The sequence below is a fragment of the Equus asinus genome, chromosome 7, assembly GCF_041296235.1.
Source record: "Equus asinus isolate D_3611 breed Donkey chromosome 7, EquAss-T2T_v2, whole genome shotgun sequence".
In the NCBI taxonomy this organism is placed as follows: domain Eukaryota; kingdom Metazoa; phylum Chordata; class Mammalia; order Perissodactyla; family Equidae; genus Equus; species Equus asinus.
The window spans coordinates 4,291,640-4,316,325 of record NC_091796.1 but is presented as its reverse complement, the minus strand read 5'-3'; the positions used below and the strand labels follow the sequence as shown (position 1 = coordinate 4,316,325).

Below are 24,686 nucleotides of genomic sequence, written 5' to 3'. Positions count from 1 at the left end.
GGCATAGCAAAAGCAAAAATCATAAAGGTCCATTGGTCTACCTCCTAAATTCAAATATCAGGGCAATTACATTTGTTGTATGCGACTTTGTTTCTCACTTATTATTTTATGCCCTTCAATAGAATGATTTTCCACTGGGAAAAACTGGGTCATTGTAACGACCTACTTCCCCAGAGTATGACATAACACAAAAGTGCATATTCTTAGATATATTACGTGAGAACTAGTTGGGGAGCTTCGTCTAAGACTCGTAAGCAGGACAAGAAATGCGCTGGCGTGTATCCCAGTGTGTGGCGGTAGGTGGGAGCAGATATGGGGTTTCTGAAGGTATACATTTAAAATTTCTCAGGAGTCCTGGCTCAAATCGTTCAATAACAAATGACATATTGAAAATCTTATATGCAAATTTTTCTCCCAGCTCCCTCCCATGATGCATCTCCCACACTTTCTTGTGCTGGTCTTGATTCATCATTTGGCCGCCTTAAGACCCAGAGACTAGCGTGGATCCTATGGTGTCTATTTCCCATTAGTCCATACTTTCCCAAAGTTAATTTGCTTTAACTAGAGATTAATAATGATGATAATTGAATGGGTCCATCATTCCCACGGGAATCAGGGGAGGTAACTAATGGGCGATATTGTCTAATTCCTTGAGGCCATGGGCTGGCTTGCGGTCTCCAGTGAATCGTGCATCTAGTTCCTACTTCAAAGTTGTGGGAGAAGGAAGGTCATCCTGCATCCTACAATCCAGTAAAACAGAATTAGCTCTCATTGTAGAAATTGATAATTGAAGAATTAAACATAGTTCCCAGAAAAATCAAACCCCTACATGTATTGAAGGTTCAGAGAAGTTTTTCTGCAATTTAGCCACATAGCACACAGGTTTTCCGAATCTCCATTCAGCTGTTTCAAATGCTGGCTTTAAAGGGTCCCTGGAGTCCTATAGCACACCCGTGATTATAAAAATATTTAAAGCCACAGAAAGAATATATAGCTGTGCAGACGCAAGTGTTGATTTATCGTGTACCATGGTTTGAGACACAGTGGAAGGCAAGGTTTCAGGCTGACAAAAGCATCGAAGTAGCAGGCTTCAATCCATATATTACCGTACCAGCCCCAGAAAGGGAGCAGGGCCTAAATAAAATAGGGTTTCTGAGAACTCCCCTACATAAGCAGGAGACAACATAAAAAGTTACATGACTATTTATGTGACACGGAGTCATATTCATAGTGATATGACCACATAAATAGTATTGTGAATTTTTGGAATATGGAAATTAAAGAAAAATATTTCAAACCTAAACCATATATTATGAAAAATAACAAATCTTCCCAAATGCCACTAAAAGAAATAGATGAAGTGGGAGAAGGGACAGAGTTCTAGAAATATCTATGAGTTTTCTTTACTGATGAAAATTTCACTTTCTAAAAATATCTCAAGATTTCACATATAGTAAATGTATTATGAAAGGGAGGTAGTTCAGTGGTATTTTTCTAATGTCCTCCACAATTTTAGTGCCAATGTTGAAATATTGCAAAATACGTGTGTGTGTGTGTTTCTTCGAGTAGTTGTGTCGGGTGTTTACTTGCAGTTCCCTGTGTGGAGTCTTGGTCTAGGAAGCTCACCAACTACTTCTCACCTTGCCTCATGCCCCTCAGTCTTTGCTCACTAATGTCCAGCCACCCTGGGCTTCTTTCTGTTTCTGAAAGAAGGAGGCTTTGCCCTCCCTGTCTCTTTGTCCGGAATGTTCTGAGCTCAGATCTCCCCACATCTTACTCCTCTTCTCCTCAGAGCAGTGTAGCACCCCTCTCTTTCCCTCTGTCACCTCGGGCTTTCCTCTTCCTAAGAGGCAACCAGCAGATGCTTTCTTCCACTGATTCCAAGATAACCCCAGTGGCCTTTTACAAATAAGTTTCCTCCCAAAAGGAAGATGCTGAGGTAATGAGCAGAGAGATAGGGACAAAGAGAATGACTGGAGAAGCCCTATGATGTGTGAATTATTTTAGCAATAACCCAAGAACTGTGCTAGACACATAGAAGATACATGGTACATGCATGGTTATGAGTTAATAAGTTAATGAAGTGATAAAGTAAATGAAGGAACACGTTCTGCTGACGTGGAATAAAGGATTGCATTATGGAGAGTCCCTGGTAGGTTATTTTTATTAAAATCAATCGTGAATAGCCAAAATAGAATATGTACAGAATAGAAAATAAAGAGCTATTTTATGAGATGTAATTGTATCTTTAATGTTCCTATCACCATATTTAAAACTTTCAGAAAGCTTGAATTTGTAAACAGTGATCACAAATTGATATTATATGTATTTATGGGCAGTATTCAAAAAGTGTAGCAGGTTAATTACTGATATGTTACACAGAGTTCGATATTTTCATTAGTAGTATAATATCTTGTTGGGAATAAGTGAGAGTAGTATAAAATCAATCCATTGTTAACTATTTGCGAACTAGTACACTTAAAGATTTGAATGGCTGGCTATTCTATACAAAGCCTGACAAGTGATTTTAAAATATTAAAAAAAAGTTTCCATCCCCAAAATCCGTTTCTGGATTGCTAAAGTTCGTGGAGAAGAGACTATGAATTGCTAAGTGTATTTCAGTTTATGCAGTTTTTTTTCTTATTATAATTAGGTTATTTAATAAAATATCATGTGACAAAAAAAGTTATTGTTTCTCTGAAAAGTAAGTTGAATTTTTATTAAACATTCAGTAAAGTCAAGTTGATAAGAAATTGCTGATGACTGAAGTGTGGACAATAAAGCAACTCATTTTTGGGAAAACAATCTCAAAGTCTAGGATTCTGCACTTAAATTTCTTCACAAGTTTTCTTATTCTCTTTTTACTTTAAAGAAATGTATAGAAGAAAACAGATGGTGAACTAGGGGTGTGGTTTATGCAAAAAAAAAAAAAGAAAACAAACAAACCCAAAAACAGTGATGAATCCTGCGTCAAAAAAAGGTTTTGGCCCTCATTGGTGAATGAGTGTAGGCTTATAAATTTTGGTTAAAATAAGAAAAACATTAAGTTGCATGATATTTTTAATGATTTTCCTTGTAACCTTATCAGATAATAGGACTTCATCTGCACTTCGATGGACAGTGATAGGCAATAAAATAATATTTGAGCAGGTCTTCTCAGGAATAAATGCATGAAGTTTTTTTGGTAACTAAAACAGGGAAGAAAATTTGTCTTGTCTTTTATGTTTTATGCTATTCAATTATTAAGGCTAATCATTTAAGTTGTTTTACTTTGATAAAGCAGTCAATGACAAAGAGTAAAAAATGAGGAATTGGAACAAGTTTCTTCAAAAAATAAAAATTGACTTCAGATTACCTTACTAGCATGACAGGACACTAAATAGCAAGGACAATGTCTTCAAAACTCTGAGGGAAGGAAATTTGAACTTAAAATTCCAGACCAGTAATTAAACATGGGCGTAAAAAACACTTCCCAGTAATAAAAGACTTGGAAAGTTTACTTAATCTAGAAAAGTCACTCTGGGAAAGCTCCCCACAAAACTGGAAGTGGCGAGGATAGAGGAGAAGTGGAAAGCAGGTAAACACACTCAGCTTCTCATCTTTCATTGTAAGGAGTCATTAGATAATCCCTTAGGTTGACAGATCAGCATTTTATCCCCTTTTGTACGATTTGGTATTGTAATGATGTCTATACATTATTTGTAAAATAATACTTAATATTATAAAAAAAGTGCTTTAAAGTTTAGTGATATCTTTAAGTCACATGATGCTTTACGGCTTACAAAGCAATTACACCTACATGGTTAAAGCTACATCTTGCTTTTTGGAACGCATCATTCCAAGAGCTGAGTAAAACAGAAAAAAGAATAAGATTGCTCATAAGAGAACTACAGACTTTAGGATACTATTTACAAAGGTCTCCTTAGGGAAATATTTTTTGGAAAATGTATCTAATAAGACATTTAAAATTCCTTAACTTTAATTTAGTAACAATTTTAAGGAAAAAACACAAAATTACGAAAGCTTAATTAGCCACAAAAGTCAATCTTTATTTAGGATAAGAAAAGAAATTACAAAAAATTACAAATTTATAAAAGCTTGCAAATATCACAGGTTCCAAATAAATGTGTTAAAATTACATAATATTTTATTAACCAACTGCCCGATGTATGTCTATCATTCTTTCTTTCTTACTTATTCCTCGGTAGCCTTTTCATACAAAAATAAATTTGTAATACCATTTTCTATGAAGAGAATAGAAAGATATGTCTTCCCTTTATATGATGGATTAAAATTTATTGTTCCTAATAGTTTAGAGAAATTTCTTTCAGGTTCTCAACTTGCTATTGATATTTTACTGCCAATTATTAGATTCCTTATCAAATTTTGGAAACCTCTATCAAATTTTTATCATTTTTGGAAGAATTTTTAATAGAGTAGCTCCTGGCTTCATAAAGTTAGAACTTTGTTTCTTTTCTACTATTGCGGTGGATCTGGATATTGTAGGGCTTGAAGACTATGTAATTTTGATTCTCACTTTTAAGAATATGCAATTAAGGATGCAAAATTAGGTACAAGGCCTAAGAAGGGACTTATACAAATGAAGGCCTTAAAGCTTAAGCTTTACTAACTTCATGGTACATCACTTTGCTCTACTATTCAAATATCATACTTATGGTTGCAGGATCTGTATCAGCAATCAGAAGTACATTCCTAGAAGCCATTTGACAGTGGAACAGTTAACAATAACTTCACCATACTTGGAAGTGACTGTGAGCTACATAAATATATCTCACTAATCCCAAAATAAACATATCCTCAATTCAGATTCCCTTTGGTCAGATCCCCAAAATGCCTATGGCTGCTGCATCACCTGATAAGCCTGACATCTGACGTGAGGAGACAAGTGTCAGAGAGAAAGTAGGAATGGAAAGAGAAAACAGTGTTCACTGACTGTGGTGAAACTTTTCTTTTGGTTTTCTTCAAACTTTTCTTCAAATTTTGCAAACATGACCATATGAACACACGTCTAGGGCTCCTCCCAGAGCTTTAGAAGGGATCCAAACAAGTGAGGGGCCCAGAACTTAAGCGTCATTAGCTTAACAATGAATCTGCTTCTACTGAGGACATTAATAAGACATTTAAAAAGTTCTTATCATGTCTATTATTAGTGTCTATTTCTATGTGTATCTACTAAATTTTGATTGAATATTAGACATTGTGTATAAAAGTTGCTGAGGCCGTGAATAATGTCATCTTCCTTCAAGGAGAGTTCACTGTACCCTTCCGTGGGTAGAGAGTCTGGAGAGGTTATCCTAATCCAGTTAGGAACTGAATGAACTGGAGGCTAAAATCCCTTCAGGGATCTCAACAGAAAGGTTGGGGTTTCTAGTAGGGCTTTTCCTTCTTAGCAGCCTCTGAATTCCAATTGTGATCTTTTCAGAATCATGAAACTGCCTAAAATCTCCCTTTGCTGTTCAGCAGTTTTCTGCTTAGCTTCTTAGCTCTTTGCCTTGTGAAGGTTAAGAATTCAGCAAATGAATAAGGATGAAGAGAAAGTGCTTCTTCTCTGAGTATATCTTTTTGCATAGCTTTGACTCTTAGAACCATGGTAATACTTCATGCACTCCCCCAAGTAAATAAACAAACGAATAATATGAACCAGGATAAAGGGGAAATCTGAAATGGAATACAAACAGTAATGTACAAACCCAACTGGATTATAAATGAATTAATAATTCATTTACTTATTTATTTATTTTAATGAATAAGTAATTCCCCACACAATGGGATGGAGAAGAAAAGAACTAGTGTAGATAACTTTGGAAAATAGTATTTTGACATTATAATGTAAGGATAAAGATAAAAATAACTTTACAAAAATACCACAGTTAGTAAACTTGCTTCTCACAGGGGTACGAGTTAGAAACTCTGTGACTATTCCACCTGCATACCAGGATTGAGCAAATAAGTATATATATATGGTAGATGATGGGAACCAGGTTTCTCACAGTGAGAGAAAGGAGTTACAAATAAAGAAGTAGAAGGGCTAAAATGAAATGTGTGGTTTTTGAATTGGAATTGGAGGTATCAGTATGAACTTGTGGTTTTAAATATATATTCAGCCAGATGGATATAAAAAGTGATATGTACATATATATGTGTTAGTGCACATATATATATTTCCTAGCTCTGTATGCTGAGAGGGCCTAGGAGAAATTACAACTCATAGCAGTGAGCACACAGAGCCCAGATCTTGCTTTCTAAAGACCATCTCCAATATAAGGTGCCACAGCTTCCTGGAAAAGTGGTAGATTCCAGAGGTGGGGCAGAGAAAATATCACAAGTGCCTGGGACATCTTATGGATCTGGAAAATAAGAAAGAGTTTGAAAACTGGTGGGAATACATCAAAAGGACACGGAAACTGACGTAAAAAAGCTCCCAATGGCAAAAGCCAGAATAATTTGGGGAACAAAATAAAAAATGGTGTATTGGGTTATAACCCATAGAATAAAATAAATATTCATGAGTCTATCCTGGTATAAAAAATGAGTAAATGGGAGAGAAGTGACAAAATTTCCTTACAGAATAATTCAAATTAATAAATGTAGAAGAAATGAGGGAAATACAAAATCACGGTAGGCAAGCCCCAGAGTAATAATTAATGCAGGGAAGGCCCACTGATGGACACTAAAGTCATTGGACAACAGTTGTAAGATAAATAGAATATTTGCATATACTCAAAGGCTCTTCCCCCAGATATTTACCAACTACAAAGGAGAAATGATAATTTTACATTGGAGAAATATGGGAGACAATACCTTAACCAAGTTGATCAAGGTTAGTATCCCAAGTAATAATAGATCTTGGCAGGAGATTCCCCCGATAGGATGCATCACAAAGAAAAGAACACAACATTACTTCTGTGGTATTCTTGCCAAAAATCATAACCTCAATCTAGTAATGAGCAAAAATCAGACAAACCAAATCAAGAGACATTCCACAGATGAACTGACCAGGTCTCACCAAGTGATTCAAGGCCATGAAAGACAAAGAAAGACTGAGGAACCGGTACTGAGTGGAGTTGTTTAGGGAGATACAACAAATAAACAATGGATTCCTGGATTGGATTCTGGAACAGAAAATGCACAGCAGGAGAAATTTGTACGAAATCTGTATTTCATTTAATAGTGTTATAACACTATTAATTTCCTGTTTTGTTTTGTTTTGTTTTGGTGAGGAAGATTGACTCTGAGCTAACATCTGTGCCAATCTTCCTCTATTTTATATGTAGGATGCTGCCACAGCATGGCTTGATGAGTGATGTGTTGGTTCAAGCCTGAGATCTGAACTGACGAATGCCCGGCCACTGAAGCAGAGCATGTGAACTTAACCACTACACCACCGGGCCAGCCCCAGTTTCCTGGTTTTGATAGTTGTATAATGCTTATATAAATTGTTAACTTTGGAGCAGTCTTCTTCAACCTAGGATGATCTTGCTCCCAGGGGACATTTGGCGATGTCTATAGACATTTCGATTTTCATGACTAGCGGGGTACTACTGGCATCTAGAGGGTAGAGGCCATGGATACTGCTGGGGGAAGGGTGTGTGTGAACTCTCTGCACTGTTTTTGCAACTTTTCTGTGAGTTTAAATTATTTCAAAATTAAAAGTTAATGTTAAAAAAAGGATTCTGCAAATGCCTTGAGAGGAAATCCTTTAGATGTTGGGCATTTTGCTCTGAACCCTCCTTCTCTCAAGTGTCTTAACTCTTAAATTCCAGTTGTCTTAGAAGTTACGAGCTCCCATTTTTCTCTCTCCAGCATTGTGCAATTACCAAATTCTCTGCTGGATTCTGCATTTTCACGGCAGCATTCTGCTTGCATTCTCAGCCTCGTGCTCAACACCAAGAGTTGGAAAACGCAGCTTTCACTTCTTTCATTAAATTCCTTTTCTCCTGGAAGTCTCGGCCCCTGAAGTCCTGGTAGCATTGGCAAGTCCTACAAGCATTTAAAAACAATGTCATCCAGATCTCCTATTTGCTCTCTGTAGGACCATTGGTCTTCCACAAGTGACTCCATCATGGCAGAAAATATAAGTCCGATTGCCATCTTAGCAGCTTTATTGAGGCATAATTTACATATCAGAAAATTCACTTGTTTTAAGTATACAGTTCAATAATTTTTGTATATTTACCAAATTGTGCATCACCATAATCCAGTTTTAGAATTTTTCTAAATTTTCCAATTTCTAAAATTTTCAACTTTAGAATTCCCGCCCCCCGATTTTTTCATGCACTTTTCAGTTAGTCTCATTTCCACCTCAGCCCCCGACAATACTAATTTACATTCTGTCTCTACACATTTGCCTCTTCTAAACTTTTCATATAAATGCAGTCATATAACCTGTGGTCTTTTGTGACTGGGTTCTTTCACTTAGCATAATGTTGTTGAGGTTCACCCATGTTGTAGCACGTATTTTACGTCGTTTCTTTTTATTGCCAAATAGCGTTTATTGTGTAGGTATACAACATTGTGCTTATCCATTCACCAGTTGATGGACATTTGGATTGCTTCACTTTTTGGTTGTGAATATTGCTGCTATAAACATTTGTGTGCAAGTCTGCATGAACATATGTTTTCATTTTTCTTTAGTAGATACCTAGGAATGGAACTACTGGGTCATAAGATAAATTTGTGTTTGGCCTTTTCAGAGCCTGCCAAACTGTTTTCTAAAGTGACTGCACCATTTTACATTTCCGTCAGCAGTGTATAAAGATGCCAGTTTCTCCATATCCTCACCAAAACTTAGTATTGTCTGACATTTTGATTACAGCAATCCTAGTGAATGTGAAGTGGTATCTCATTGTAATTCTAATTTATGTTTACTTAATGATTAATAATATTGAGCATCTTTTCATGTGCTTATCGGCCATTTTGTATATCTTCTTTGGGAAAATTTTTATTTAAATCTTTTGCCTATTTTTAATGGGCTATTTATCTTCTTAGTATTGAGTTGTCAGAGTTCTTTATATACTCTGGATACAAATCTTCTTTAGGACATATGATTTGCAAATATTTTCTCCCAGTCTGTGGCTTGCCTTTTTATATTTTTAATGGTATATTTTGAAGTGGAAAGGTTTTAGCTTTGATTAAGTTCAATTTATCTTTTTCTCTTATCACTTGCGCTTTTGGTGTTTTATCTAAGGATTCTTAGCCTAACTCAAGGTCAAAAAGATTTACTCTATTTCTTCAAAGAAGTTAATAGGTTTAGTTCTTACATTTAGGTCTATCATCCATTTTGAATTATTTGTGTATGGTGAGAGGGAAGGTCTGGCTAAATCAGTCTTTTTCCAGGTAGATATCCAGTGTCCCAGTACCATCCTTCCCCCCATTGGTTTGCCCCCATTACTTTTTAAGTAGGATTTTTACTTCCATTTCATTTTCTATTTGTCGTCTTGTCTTTAAAAGGACACATTTTTATTTTAACTTGTGTTCAGTCACTTTGCTGAACCATCTAATTTGATTCTTTTTTTTTATATGTAGTAAAAATCATCTTCAACTAATGATAATTTCACATATTCCTTTCCAATAATTTTCTTCTGAATGTATTTTTATCTTATTGCATTGATTTGGAATTCCAAAGTGATATTGGAAAAAAATGAATTTAGTCATTCTTATCATAGTCTTGACTTCAAGTACGTCTAGTGTTTCACTATTTAGTATAAAATATTTGCTGTGAGTTTTGGAAGATATATTCCCCAGCCTGTTTGAGAACTTTCTTACTATCCTAATTTACTATATATCACTAAAAAACAGGAACAGCTGTTAAATTCTACTCAATGTCTCTTTTCTTTTTTTGCATCTGATGAAATGCTTATGTGAGATTTCTTTGTTTAACAATTAATGTAATAAATCATGTTAACAGACTTCCTAGATTTGAATTACAGTATGGAATAAACCCACTTCTTCACAGTATGTTATCCTTTTTTATTTTGTTGGATTCACTGTATTAATACTTGGAATTCCTTTAACTTGTACCAGTAAGTGAGGGGAAAGTGTAGTTTTCAGTTTTTCCTATGTTTATCTGGCTTTGTTTTTAGTCTCAGTATCATAAATTTGTCTGGGAAATTCTCCATATTTTTCTACGCTATCAGATAGTTTAAATGACCCGTGAAAGTTGACAAATAACTCTGTGCCTGAAAACTTTTTGTGGTAGTTATTTGAGAAGCTTTTAAATTTCTTTTAAAATTATTAGTATAATAGGTTTTTACCATCTGTCTCTTTTGGGAGATGATTTTGGTAACATGTTTCCCTAAAAATAATATTTATTTGTTTTGCATGTTCAAATGATTGGCATGATGCTGTGCAGATATTATTTTGTTATGCTTTAAAATTCTTTTACATTAATCTGTTTACTATCCTCTTTTCTCATTTCCGTTGTTGGTAATGTATATTTATATTCTCTTTCTCTCAATTTAGTTTATTGTCTATTTTATTAGTCCTTTCAAAAAACTTCTGTTTTGGTTTCCATAAATTTCTGCTGCTTACTAATCTTTTATCTCTATTTTGTAGCACACATCACTTGCTCAAAAGAAGTCTGTTGAAAAGCATGTTTTCAAAATGGAGAAAATGGTAGAAGCAGAAACGCAGAAAAAGAAATGTGTAAGAAATCCTATATTTCTTAGACATCAATCCTTAAGTTACTTTCTTAACTAATCTTTTAAGAAACATCTTATTTTTCCCTTTTCACGAGTAACATATATTTTTAAAATTTAAAAAACAAAGATTGCATCAATCTAGGTGTTTAAACTGCCTTTGTTTCGAAAAATCCTCAGTCAAATCATCATTTCTAAGTAGAGTTACTTGAAAAGCATTCAGACTCTTGGAGACACTCCTGAGGACTTTTAGGATGGAAAGCCCACGAGGTGTTCTGCCCTCTTTAAGGCTCATCTGAAACCGAGTCAAGCGTGATAATGGACGGGGCTGTGTGACGGAGCGTCCTGCTTCTTTGCCAAGTGAAAACTTAATTGTTTATTATTTTGTAGCCGCCTGCTCCTCAGTTCCCCTCTTCACACTCTAGGACTCCTCTCAGAACCCTCCCGTGGCTGCTCTTGGTTTATCCCAGAGGAATGGCGTTTGCAGCTGTCGCCTGGCCCGCCCCCCGCCCCAGAACAAGGGAGATCGCGGGTCCTGGGCCCTTGGTAGGAACGTCGGCTCCGGATGAACACATTTGGAGACGACGTTTGCCAGAGAATCGCTCCCCCCTTTCTGCAGACGTTAGGCAATATTCCTCCGCTTTGTCTTCATTTCCAGGAAGAGAAGGTAGATGTTCGAAACCCATGGTCCTGCGGGGTGGACTGACGCCTCTGCAGACGACACCGGGAGGACTCGCCCTGGAAGGAGCAGGGCTCAGAAAGGCACAGAAACCAAGCCAAGCTCTGCTCTCAGTCTCCAGCCATGTCTTCTGCCTGGGAAAAAAAAAAAAGTACACTTGATACATCATCTCAAATAGCCACAACTAGGAGAATTTCAGGACTGCCTTACTTCTGAATTCTTTGCTTTGATCCATGGGGTGGGGGTGGGGGTAGGGGGTGGGCTAAGGTGGGGGCAAAGGAAAGCCCTTCCGATGGCTCTTTCCTCTCAAGAGTAGGGAGCTCTCTTTAAGACAAGGGTGGGAATCCACTGGAATAAATTCTCAAGTCCTTTTCAAAGTCATGTACAGCAGAAGCGACCCCGGCCCTGGAAACCCGGGTCCTGTGCGACTTGAACTTTCTTAGTCACAGTTTTGTTTTGTTTTGTTTTTTTCCTCAAGGGATTAAACAGAAGTTGGACATAAAAGGACTTTTTAAGTCAGCTTGCCATTAGCCTCTCCCTATGAAATTTCTAGCTTAGTCATTACCGTTCACTTAGCAACACTCAAGCGGTGGGGGCAGAAAGTTGCCTTTTGCTCCCACAAAAGCAAACAATCTTTTCCTACGCAGGCGATACCATTATGGAATCATTTTTCCTCCCGCCTCGGCCGATAGATAAATAAGGTGAGGCGCCCCAATGCTGCTTCTGAGCTCTGGGGCCCGCTCGGTTCCCAGGCCCCGGGGGTGCGGGCGGGGCGGGCGGGGGTGCCCGGGGCGGGTTGGGGGTGGGGGGCTGCCCACATCTGTCGGGGGCCGCCCCGCAGCTGCGCAGGCCCGGCCCATCCATCACCCGCCGAGGCTGCGGGCGCTTCCCGGGCGGGCGGCCCCCTCGCCGGCCGAGTCTAGACGCCCCGCCCGCACACCCCGCGCTATCAGTCAACTTCTGGGTGAACTCTGTTTCACCTCCTGACCTCCCATTCAACCCAGACAAACATGAAAGTGTGAACTGGGCCTCCGAGGGGGCAAGGGGCCTCTTAACCCACTCAGCTCCTTCTCCAGCCCCACATCAAACGCGCGCAGCCTCCCCCGACGGCTGCCATTTGTCCTTACACGTGTACCTGGGGCTCCCGGGCGCTGCGCCGCCTCGGCCACCTGAATAAATGGCCGGGCTCCAGCCACTCGGGGCCACCGCCGGCGGCGGCAGGGATGCAGGGCAGCCCAGTAAGGGCGGCTCAGCCTACGGTGAAAACGCAGCTCCAGATCAAACCGCACCCCTGCCACCTGCCAATTCTTGCAGGGTTTCCAGGAAAGAAGATGCGCCCAAAGCGTCCCCCATTTCTCGGGAGGAAAGCCACAGGCGAGCTCGTCCCGCAGGGCTGGGCTGGGCTGGGGGAGGAGGGGGCCACCGCACAGCCTCTCCACGAGCGGCTCAGCTCCCTGCCTGGGCCCGGAGCAGAGTGGCGAGGGGATTGTTGCAGCTGTCTTACTTTAACAAGTCTGATGGAGGAGGCACTGAGACAGTAAGTGACTTTTTCCCCCTCTCCTTCAAAAGTCAGGTGTTAAAAAGCAAAGGAGTTCTTCCAGGACGGCCCGCTGTTTCTTCTGTCTCCCAGAGGAGGCGGTGGCCATCCCCTTGGTCTGAGGGCAGCTCTGCTCTGCCCGCCTCACTTCCCCTTGCTCCCTATTCCCCGGCTTGCCAGAAAGCCCTGTCATTCCCGCCAGGTCTTTGAGTCAACCCATCAACCCTTGAGACGCAGAGAACTGACTCCACTTCCTCACCATGGCGATGCTCTGGTGCCAGGTTAGGCGTCCATGACGTCTGGTAAAGATCTACCCAACCTTTGGGTTTGTATGGCTTCCCTTGACTCTAACACACTAAGGGTAGGTCGTTAAAGTTCTTTCTAAGAAATGCTTTTCTTCAGTGGTAAAGAGAAAAGAAGAGTTCCTTTAGGTTAAGCGTCTGGATGGAGAGTAAACGACGGGGAGGCCGACGCTCTATGGCACTGCACAGTGCTGGTGTCAGGGCTGCAGCATCAGCTGCCGGCCGGGTGGGGCCCTCCTGGCTGGCAGCACACCGCCTCCGGGGAGCCTCCAGGTAGAGGTGAGAGAGGGGTTGGGGGTGTGGTGGCCAGCGAGGCGACCCCCACCTGCCGTGTTCTGGGGTGGAGGGAACCACCATCACAGCATTCCCAGGGCTGCTGGGGCAAGCCCAGGGCCAAGCCTGAGAGGCACAGCTCCTGGGACGCACGTGGCCCATAGGAGAGCTCTACTGTCCAATTCCTTAAGGCTTCTAGGAAATGAAATTTTTGAATAGAAATAAAACCATGGCTTCCAAGCGACTTGTCGAGCATTATTGCTAAATGTATTGAAATATACTGATCATTGATAGGCTGCCTTAAACTACCAACAGCACCTGGATTCTGGATTCTAGAACTCTCGTGATTTAGTTTCCATACATGTGAATATATTTCCACCTCCTTAGAGTGTCAAGTTGTGATAGTGTGTCAGTCCTCTTATATCTTGTGTGCTTTGTTGTAACCTGTGTGAATGCAGGTATCTTAGGGCTGTAAATAGTCCTGAGAATGGACTAAAGTCATGGTACAATTGGAATCTATCTCAGGACTTTTAATTGAATAATTTGATATAGATATAAAATATGACTTCATATTTCTGTAGTCATATGTTACACACCAGTTCAAACATATGGAAGAACAATTATAAACTTCATTAATTAGAATAGTGCTGTTTTCAAAATAATCATTTGTTTTGGGTTGAATTCTATCCCCCCAAAAAAGATGTATTGAAGTAATCTCTGGTACCTGTGAACGCAACCTCATCTGGAAATAGGGTCATTGTAGACATAGCTAGTTAAGATGAGGCCATAGTGGAGCTGGGCAGACCTTTAATCCAATATGACAGGTGTCCTTATAAGAAGAGAGAGATACTGAGATGGAGACAGGGAGAGGATGGCCACTTGACAATGGAGGCAGAGAACGGAGTGAAGCCTCTGCAAGCCAAGGAATGCCAAGGCTGGCAGGCAGACACCAGGAGCCATGAGAAGCCGTGAAGGATTCCTCCATGAGTTTCAGAGGGCGCATGGCATGGCCTACACCTTGGTTTCAGCCTTCTGGCCTCCAGAAATGTGAGAGAAAAAATTCCTGCTCTTTTAAGCTGCCTAGTTTGTGGCACTTTGTTACAGAAGCCACAGGAAACATACAAACCTCTAAGAAAGGAATATGATTGTCTCCCATTTCCCAGATTTATCTGATCATACAACCTCTTCATTTTCTCCAGCATATCTTGAGGGCATTTGGTCAACCCAGTGTGGCCACCCCTGCCTGCTTGGATGGCCTTTCGTCTTCATTTGATTCCTACATACCTCAAGAGCAGTGCGCTGGACAAACGACGACCCCCAAAGATGTCCACATCCCAGTCCTGGAAACTGTGACTACGTAGATTACACGGCAAAGGAGAGAGAAGGTTACAGGTGGAATTAAGGCTGATAATCTGCTGACTTTAAAATAGGAAGATAAATGGTGTGCAAATATTTTTTCCCAGTTGGTGGGTTGTCTTTTCGTTTTGTTCATGGTTTCCTTTGCTTTGCAGAAGCTTTTTAGTCTGATGCAGTTCCATTTGTTAACTTTTTCTTTTTCTCCCTTGCCTGAGTAGACATGGTATTCTAAAAGATGTTGCTAAGATCAATGTTAAAGAGAGTACTGCCTATATTTTCTTCTAAGAGTTTTATGGTTTCAGGTCTTACATTCAAATCTTTAATCCATTTATCAGACAAACGATTGATCTCCAAAATACATAAAGAACTCATACAAGTCAACAAAAAAAAGCCAAACAACCCAATCAAAAAATGGGCAGAGGATATGAACGGTCATTTTTCCAAAGAAGATATACAGATGGCTAATAGACACATGAAACAATGTTCAGCATCACTAATTATTAGAGAAATGCAAATCAAAACTACAATGAGATATCAGAATGGCTATAATTACCAAGACAAAAAACAACAAATACTGGAGAAGATGTGGAGAAAAGCGAACCCTCATACACTGCTGGTGGGAATGCAAGCTGGTGCAGCCACTATGTAAAACAGTATGGAGATTTCTCAAAAAATTGACTTGAACTACCATATGATCCAGCTATCCCACTACTGGGTATTTATCCAAAGAACTTGAGATCAATGATCCAAAGAGACTTTTGCGCCCTATGTTCATTGCAGCATTATTCACAATAGCCAAGATGTGGAAGCAACCCAAGTGCCCATTGACTGATGAATGGATAAAGAAGATGTATATATGTACAATGGAATACTACTAAGCTGTAAAAAAAAAGACAAAATCATCCCATTTGCAACAACATGGGTGGACCTTGAGGGTATGATGTTAAGCCAAAAAGCCAGACAGAGAAAGACACATACTGCATGGAAGATAACAAATTCATGGATGAAGAGAACAGATTAGTGGTTACCAGAGGGAAAGGGGGTTGGGGGTTGGGCCAAAGGGATAAAGGGGCACATATGTATGGTGATGGATAAAAATTAGACTACTGGGGGTAAGCATGATGAAGTGTATTCAGAAACTGATGAAAAATAATGTACACCCGAAATTACACAATGTTATAAACCGTCATGATCTCAACAAAATTACTTGGAAAAAAAAATAGAGAGATTATCCAAGTGGGCCCAGCGTAATCCCCAGGGTACATAAAAGTGGAAAGGGGATACGAAGAGAGAGCCAGAGAGACGGCAATGTGGGAAGGGCTCAGCCTGAAGATGCTGGCTTTGAAGAGGAAGGAATGACCCACAAGCCAAGGAATGCGAGTGGCTTTTAGAAGCTGGAAAAGGCAAGGAAATGGATTGTCCCCTAGCATCTCTGGAAACAAATGCAGCCTACTGACACCTTGATCTTAGTACAGTCAGATTCCTGTTGGACTTCTGATGCCCAGCACGGTAAGATGATAAATTTGTGTTGCTTTAAGCCACTAATTTTGTGGTAATTTGTCACGTCTGCAATAAAAAACAAATACAAGCAGTAAGTCAAATAGTTCTTTCTTGTTTTTCAGAAAATTTGGATTTTGATGTGGAGGGTTGAATTTTAGACGTTTTAGAATCTGTTCCAGAATATTATCTATGTCTGCATTAATTTGTCTCATTTTATGCTCAAAGAAAGACAATCTACATGAGTGTTTGCAACAAGACAAGCATATCATAGTGTAAAACCATGTCCTCACTGGTGGTTCCTGGAAAAGATGTTGTATACATCGGGAGCAGTAGGCTGTAATGTTTCTGTTTTAGATAAGCATTTGTGTTCCTGTTGCTATTTTCAGGAGCTCGAGATCATGTAAATCGTTTAATGTGATTGGAAGTGTAGTGATGAAAACATGGTGTAGGCTTCTTCTCATTCATCACGGATTTGCATTCACAGGTTAGAACACTGACTCCATTACTTCTCCATTTCCCACCTCCCTCGTCTCTGCTCCAAGTTCTTTGTTATTTGAGCTCTAGGTTTCCTGGTGTATGTGAACTTCAGCATTTCTGTTTTTTGTTTGTTTGTTTGTTTGTTTTTTTGAGGAAGATTAGCCCTGAGCTAACTACTGCCAATCCTCCTCATTTTTGCTGAGGAAGCCTGGCCCTGAGTTAACATCGTGCCCATATTCCTCTGCTTTATATGTGGGACGCCTACCACAGCATGGCTTTTGCCAAGTGGTGCCATGTCCGCACCCGGGATCCGAACCAGTGAACCCCGGGCTGCCAAGAAGCAGAACGTGTGAAGTTAACCGTTGAGCCACTGGGCCGGCCCTGAACTTTAGCATTTAAATCTACCAATTATAAGACACATATGCTACATAATGTCACTTTACATGGATTTGATGCATGATTGGGGACCCATCTTTATCGGTTGGCCTGGATGTGGCCTCAAATCATTTAAATGTATTGCACAGAGTTTGGTTTGACAGACTAAATAAAAATACTACATTTTTAAGGTAAATGTTGGAAAGCTGTAACAACCGCTCCTCACCTTCCGTCGTGAAGTCAGTGGAGGTCAGAGACAAGTCAGGCTGCCCCAAGCGCAGGCGAATTTCTCAGGAGATTGAAGGGGTGACAGTGATGCTGTGAACTGAGATCCTTTTTCTTGCTCTCTTCCTCTCCCCCGCCTTCCCCTCCTTCTCGCCCTTCCTTCCTTCTTTGCTTTCTGTTGCACTGACAGACTGCTCACGGCGAAGGAGAGTGAGTAATTGCCCAGCATCTGCAGGCAGAGTCCATGGCAGGCCAGCTTCCTAAAAATGGGGATTTCTCTTCTCACAAAATTCACGAGGCTTTGACACCAGAGTTCCAGCGTGTCTGTGTATATTTCACAGGAAAATAGAGATGGCAGTAGCTTGTCAGCCAAGTTGCTCGCCCTCCCAGCCCTCCTCCGTGCTGATCTTGGGGCTTGGCTGCAGTCTGCATGTGAGGCTCGCCACCTGGCAGCTTGTCTCCAGCTAAACAGTCAACAAGGGGCCCGGTAAGCATGCAGTTGAGGTCATTGAGGAAGTACTGGGAAAATAGACAAGTGCACAGCCCCCTGCACACACACGTGCACACAACACACACATACAGACAGCACAGGCATACATCACAATACACACATGTGCAGACATGCACCCACAATACACACATGTGTACACATGCACACACAGCAGACACATGCATACTTGTACAAACACATATGCACAACAATACACACATGCTTAGCTCCACTGGATGGTAGAGTAGCTAGACTGAATGTGAAAAGCTGGAGAAAAACACTTATTCCACAGATGAGAAGTAGAGTCAAGTGAAGCTCCCGTCTCCTGGAGAAGCTGGGAGGTCAGATGTGTGAGCCGTGCTTACTTCGCAGGCCCACCGCCACTCTTCTGTTGTGAGGGGTGCCAGGCCCCCCCTTTGTGCTTCTTCCTCCTCGTTTCTCCAGGCCTCGGTAGACCGGTGGAGATGTCCCTCCCAGGAGCTCGCGGTCCTTGCAAGCGATGGGAGCCATCTCTTACCGGGCAGGAGGCGCTGTGGCTGCTTGATCAGTCTATGAGTTTTGGGTATTCATAGGGTGACAAATTAGGAAGGGTGTGCTCAAAGGTTATTCAAATATTTCAGAGAAAGCATATTTGAGCTTGGAAAGGCCAGGGAACATTAATCAAATGTCAGCATCAGACACTTTGTGGGCTCTTTCTGGTCTGTGTTTGCTGAGCGCCAGTTTGGCATGGGCTCTGTGGGACGCAGGGCGGCCCCAGTGTGAGGGAACACGCGGCGAATTATGCGTGGAGCCTCTAGAAGCGCTGGGAATATCAATGGAGTGCAGTGGGCAAGACGTGCTCTTAAAGAGCCCACAGTTGTTCCTCTCAAACAGATACCAAGGGTCCTACAATTGTGTTGACTGAGAAGCAGAGTCTGTTCCCATTCCTGCCCCCTTGGGAAGTTAGATTAAAAGAGGGAAATATTTTGCATAAAACTGATTTTCACAGAATAATGACTGAAATGATAATGTGCCAGCAATGGGCATCAAACATAGTAGTGAAATATTGTCCTTCAAGATTCACACAACTGGCTATTCTCCCTCAGAAGTGTTTTTCCTCCCAGCATCCACCCCAGCATCCTTCTCGCCGCCCTCAGCAAGGCTTTCTTCCTCTGAAAGCCGAGCCGGCTCTGCCACCTTCTCTCCCCCAGCTACTATCAAAACAGTGCAGCAGCCCCAGTGACAAACTCAAGAGTCTTTTGACAGCAGCAATTAAACAACTTAATTAATGAGTGAATAAAAATGATAATATTTACTGAATGGGAGCATCCTGTTTTGCATTTTTATTCAAACTCTGCACCTGAAGAACACCACTGAGGAAAGCTCCCCAGCCCTGTTGTCGCCCGGGCTCGTCTCGCTCTCCATCTCTGCCTGGTTCGGTCTCTCTGTGTCTCTGTTTGTCTGTCTCTCTCTGTCTCTGTCTCTTTCTCTTTGTCTGCCTCTCTTCTTCTTTCCCTCTTCTTTCTCTCCATCTCCTGCTTCCTTTGGATTGGCCTCAGAAGCCCCTAGGACAACAGACTCCGAGTAAGATGCGTATGTGAGGCAAATCCATTTCCTGTTCCAAGGGGAATAAACTTCTACCTTTGTCATGGTCCTCGTTCACCCCTAAAAAACCTCATTCATACATGAAGGGCAATTTCAGGATACTTTTCTGAGGCTGAACTTTACATCAAAGTGGGTGATTAATTACTGATAAGGGTATCATAAAACATTAATGCATTTTGTAATTAACCAGCTTAGGAATGACATCCCCCATCTCTTCATGAGTGACGTGCTCAAGAGCACACACACTCACACAGAACTTTCTTTAAAATTCTTTATTTGGCTATTAATCTTGGCAGTGCCCTCAATGCATTACATTCTTTTTAAAAGCCACATATATTTTCCTCAATGAAATATATAATCCATCTCGAGTGTAAGAAAAGCCCCATACATAATTATTTCATTGTGACAGACAGTGAGTTTTTTAGCTATTATTTTTGACGGTGCTGTCATGGATGCCAAATGTGTATTGTGGTGGGAGCCAGCCAAAGTCAGGAAAACCCACCTGGAGTGCGGGCTCCTTTTTTCTCTCAGGAAAGGTGCCCCAAGTTTGACAGGCCCACCATTCTGGTTAAGCTTAATTAGTCAAGAGAGAAAAATAACTGACTTCAGAGCGTTACATTTGGGGCTCCCTCATTTTTTCCCCTTTCCACTCAGAATGTGACATTCTTTGGAGAAGATAAAGTTCCAAGTAGGATGTGTGTGTCGTGCTTTCTGGCCCTCTCGCCATCCTAGTGTGGGACACACTTTTCATAAGGCCCCTCTCTTGTGTAACTTGTGCCTCATAGGGCTCTGCCAGCCTGGCCCGTGGAGCCCAGGATTCTGCAGGGGCAGAACTGATGTAAGGTCACTTTGAGAAAAATTGATTTATTTAAGGATGAAATTGGTTAAAACGGAAGCACACAGGAGTTGGGTGGCCTGGAAGAAGACATCATCTGAATAGTGAGGTGCAGCAGAGTGGTCACGTGAATAGCTCTGTCTACACCTTCGCTGGTTCTCTCCCACGCTAATGCTGTCCTTGGCGATGTGACTTGTCCTGGCCAATGGGACAGTCTTGGTACAAGCTGAGTTTAAACATGTGCTTTTGCGTTTACACTTTCTTTCTTGGGGATGTTGGCCTGCTGGGGCATGTGGGAGACACACAGAGGAGAGCTAAGGCCATGTCCACCAACTAGTCCCCTGCCATCAGTCAAGCCATCAGCCGACAGCAAGTGTGTGAGGGAGCCCAGCTGGGGTCTCCAGAAATACATGGCTCACTCACAAATTTGTGAGAAATAATCAATCAGAATTTTAAACGTTAAGCTTCTGAGTTTTGGGCTGGTTTATGATGCACTAGGAGCATCATAGCACAAAGCAGTTGAGTTGAGCACCTACTGCATGCACAGCTCTGGGCTGGGTGAGCTGGGTATGCAAACAGAGCATAACAAATGGTTGCATTGAGAGTCACACTATAAGTCAGTTCTGGAGACAAGAGAGGATGCTCAGAAAGACTAAAGGCTGTGGTGCAGTCATGAAGTTGGAGACTCCTGGGCCAAATTTCTTTCCCCTTACGTGTTTCTTGTACGTTTTTGATCTTAAATCTCTTCACACATTACCGAACTTTCTGACTGGACGTTGACATTTCCCATTAGACAGAAAGCACTGTGAGGGTTCCCATCCTTGCCTCCCTGTGGCCCAGGGGATGACTGGCACCTCCTCACCAAGAGATGTGAAGGGCGGTTATGGTGATTTAGAGGAGTGAGAGGCGGGGCTGAGGCAGGCAGCTAGTCCTCAGGGAGAAGTGGAGGGTGGTGGAGAGCGACAGACTCCTCCACTGCAGAGCTTTCTCTCCAGCTGCGAGGGTGTAATCACTGTTCAACTAACCAAACCTGCTGCTTCTCTGTTTCTGTTCAACTGCTTAACTCTTGACCAGGAAGATGGGCTGGGCCCTGTGTCCAGATTCCATGGAGGTGAGCTCTAAAGAGAGCAGGGCATCAGGTGAGATCTGGAGGGGAAGATCTGGGAAGGCCACCTGTCTCTCTGCAGAATCTGTGAGGGGACACGAAACGGGAGGGGTCCAAGGGCTGTGTAGGCTCTGGTGCACCCCCGGGCCTGGGAGGTGGACCAGCACCATAAGTAAGATCTTGGGGTCTAATGTCAGACTCACCTGAATTGACGTGCTGCCTTTGTCAGCTTATTGGCTCTCTGAGGAGCCCTGTTTCCTCACCTGTCAAGGTCATCGTAAGGATTAAACTGAGGAATACGTGACTGATCCTATGCCATTCCCTTGGCACAGCGAGGATTCCACGGGGAGCAGCCAGCACTGTTTTTGTTATTAATGTTGTGCCTGTGTCCCCTTGTTTTCCAGAGAAACTCTTGAGTACTGAAGGGTCCCAACCAGGAAAGAAAGGTTCATCCGAGAGGGCACGTCAGGGCTTACAAAAGAGCTCACACGGGAGGAGAGATGGTTGAGGGCAAGATGCCCAGGAGCTTTCCTGTTGCCGTTGCCTGGGAAATCAGCACTGAATGAGACAATCCGTGCTAGGAATGGCTTCAGTGCCATCATTCAATGCGTTTATAAGTCATTAGATTTTGAAACGAAAAACATGATAACAAACAACCGTGGTGGGTGTTGATGATTCTGGTGTAGTCACTGGAGCGCTGGACAATAGAGTCCCTGGGCCTTGGTTTCCTGGTCCTTTCCTACCCAACACTGTCCTCGGGCAAAACACCAAACTCCCATGAGATCCACAGTTCTTCATCTCAAAAATGGGAATAATTACCAATGCTTTTCTCTCTCGGTCCGTCTCTCTCTCAAGGCTAAGGTGAGCAGCTGATATGGTGGTGCTCATGAAAAGGATTTGGGAGCAGCCAAATGCAAAGCAAATATGAAGCCCATAACAGTAACAAGGTTCTGGTAACTCCCCTTCATTGATTCTGCTATGTGCCACTCACCGTCTCCACACGGTGGATGTGCCCTCTTACTCAGTCCTCACAACAGCCTCGTGAAATGTGTACACTCACTCTCCCGATGTTCCAGTGACTTTTAATGTCACAATGTTATTCACTATCTGTTGCATTTCATGCCACAATATTCGGTTGTGCATGCCCCCAAGCACTGTGTCACAAGGCATTAATCCAGTTACTTCAGCTCTCTCAATGGCTGCTCTGGGTCCTTACCTACCTATGGTCTAGCCGATCAGCTGGGGACAATGGGCCATTGGTATGATTGAACAGGGCCAACCGGCTGCAAAACTGGTGGCTGAGTATAAACGAGGCCTAGTTGGGCATTAAGTGTTTCACACTCCCATTCTTAACGAAATCCTGATACACCACTCCCTCCTGCAGATATAGTGCATCTGACAGGAAGGGGCTTCCCATCCCACACCAGCCATTCGGGTCCAGGGAGGCCATGTGCAGATGCGTAGTACTTTCCACCTGCTCAGGGGCGCGGCCTTCAGACACCACGCCTCCCTGGTCTCTATCCACATTTACCTTTGCTGGGCTGGTACAGGCAGGACTCCGGATTACTTCCTCCCTGGAGCATCCCTTGCATTGCACTTTCTCATCATTGCCACCTCAACTTCTAGCTGGACATCATGACCAGCACGAGGCAAAATTTCTTATCAATGCCACACATTCTTTTTCTCTGCTGTCATTATGGGCAGCTCAGGGTTTCCCCCTCTTACTTCCCTGACCCTTGCACCTCTTTTCTAGTCTGCCTTAAGTATGACAGCTAGACTTCTGAGGATGGTTTCATCTGTGGGACACACAAACTCACACCCTGAGCTATACTGATCTGTTATTGCGAGCAGCTTGATTTCCAGCCTCATCCAGACAAGCGTGAGCCTCGAGCGCATCCGTTACACCCTCAATGGGACGGCGAGGCACACACCGGTGACCCACGCTGGGCTTTGAAGGTCCTAAGTTGAGCCCCTACACGGCACCCTCACCTGGTCTGTGCTTCAAGTTACATAGGAGACGGAAGCGGTGAATACATTCTCCACTCCTAGCCACCTGCTAGCTAATGAGTGACATCATTTAACACTATTTTGAAAAGAGAGATTTAAAGTTGTTTTGAAAACTGAAGGAAAAATACAAATGTTTGAGTGTTAAACATTTTGCCCAAATACTAAGATGTTAATGTCTTTTTATTATGACAGTTCTCCAGGAAAGTGAGCTTCAGCATGCTTGTGGTTGTCAATGAAAATCTCAGCACGGAGTTTGGTAAACATTATGGCAGCAGAGAGGCAGCTTAGAAACAAAGTTTAAAGACAGAAATGAGAGGGGTCCAATTTTCTTCAGATTTTCCCAAATTCACTCAATATTTCACTTTTTTCTTTAGTCTTTTAACTAAAATTTTAAAAAAGACTTCAAATTCCATCCATTTACATCCTATAATTGTTATTTATTGTGTTCTCTGATTATAAAATATATGCTTTCAGCAGGAAATTTGGAAAATACAAAGGTATGAAGAATAAAATAAAAATCGCTCTAGGTTCCAAGTCTTAGGAATAATCACGTACATATCCATATTATTTTGATGCATACACTATACTCCAAACTTTTAAAAACAAATTTTGACACTACTTTAAATAGAAAGTTATATTCTGATTTTGTCTCTTAATATTATAATTTTCAAAGTAGGAGTTTTGTTACCTTTAATTTTCTTTATTACACAAACATATACATTCTTTTTAAGAAAAATAAAATTATGGAAAAGAAAGGTATGGAAATAAAAATTATTGGAATCCCCTCACTTAGAGATAACTACTGTTATCTTTTCAGTTTTTGTTTCTATTTGTACACACTTGAATGAAAATAGTCTAATTATATATACATATATAATTTAGTAGCATAATGGCTTAATTTTATAATGAATAGCATTATATACCTCTTGTGAATAATATTCTATATGAGGGTTTATATTAGTTGCGTAGTGTTCCAGGTTCAATAACTTATTTAACAAATGAACTGTTATCTGACGTCTAGGCTGTCGTTTGTCTTCTATGACTTACAATGAAGCTACAAACATCACTTATACCTAAATATTCATGGATACTCCTAATTACTTATTTCTGAAATAATGCATAGAAGTATAACTTTAGGACCCAAAAGTGGAAACATAATTTTGTTGTGTTCAGCAGATACTCTATCATACGGTTCCACCATAATTTATTTAACCATTTTCCCATCTTTTGACATTTAAGACACTGCAATGAACACCCTCGTACCAAATTTTTCTACTGATTAT

General features: G+C 41.4%; 1 long non-coding RNA gene across 1 annotated transcript; it reads left to right on the top strand.

Moving 5' to 3' along the window:
• The first annotated feature begins 11,642 nt into the window (after positions 1-11,642).
• LOC139045628 (uncharacterized) lies at positions 11,643-23,901 on the top strand. Its single transcript, XR_011504353.1, has 3 exons — positions 11,643-12,038; positions 12,652-12,874; positions 14,649-23,901. It is a non-coding gene; the product is annotated as an uncharacterized lncRNA (long non-coding RNA).
• The last annotated feature ends 785 nt before the right edge of the window (positions 23,902-24,686 follow it).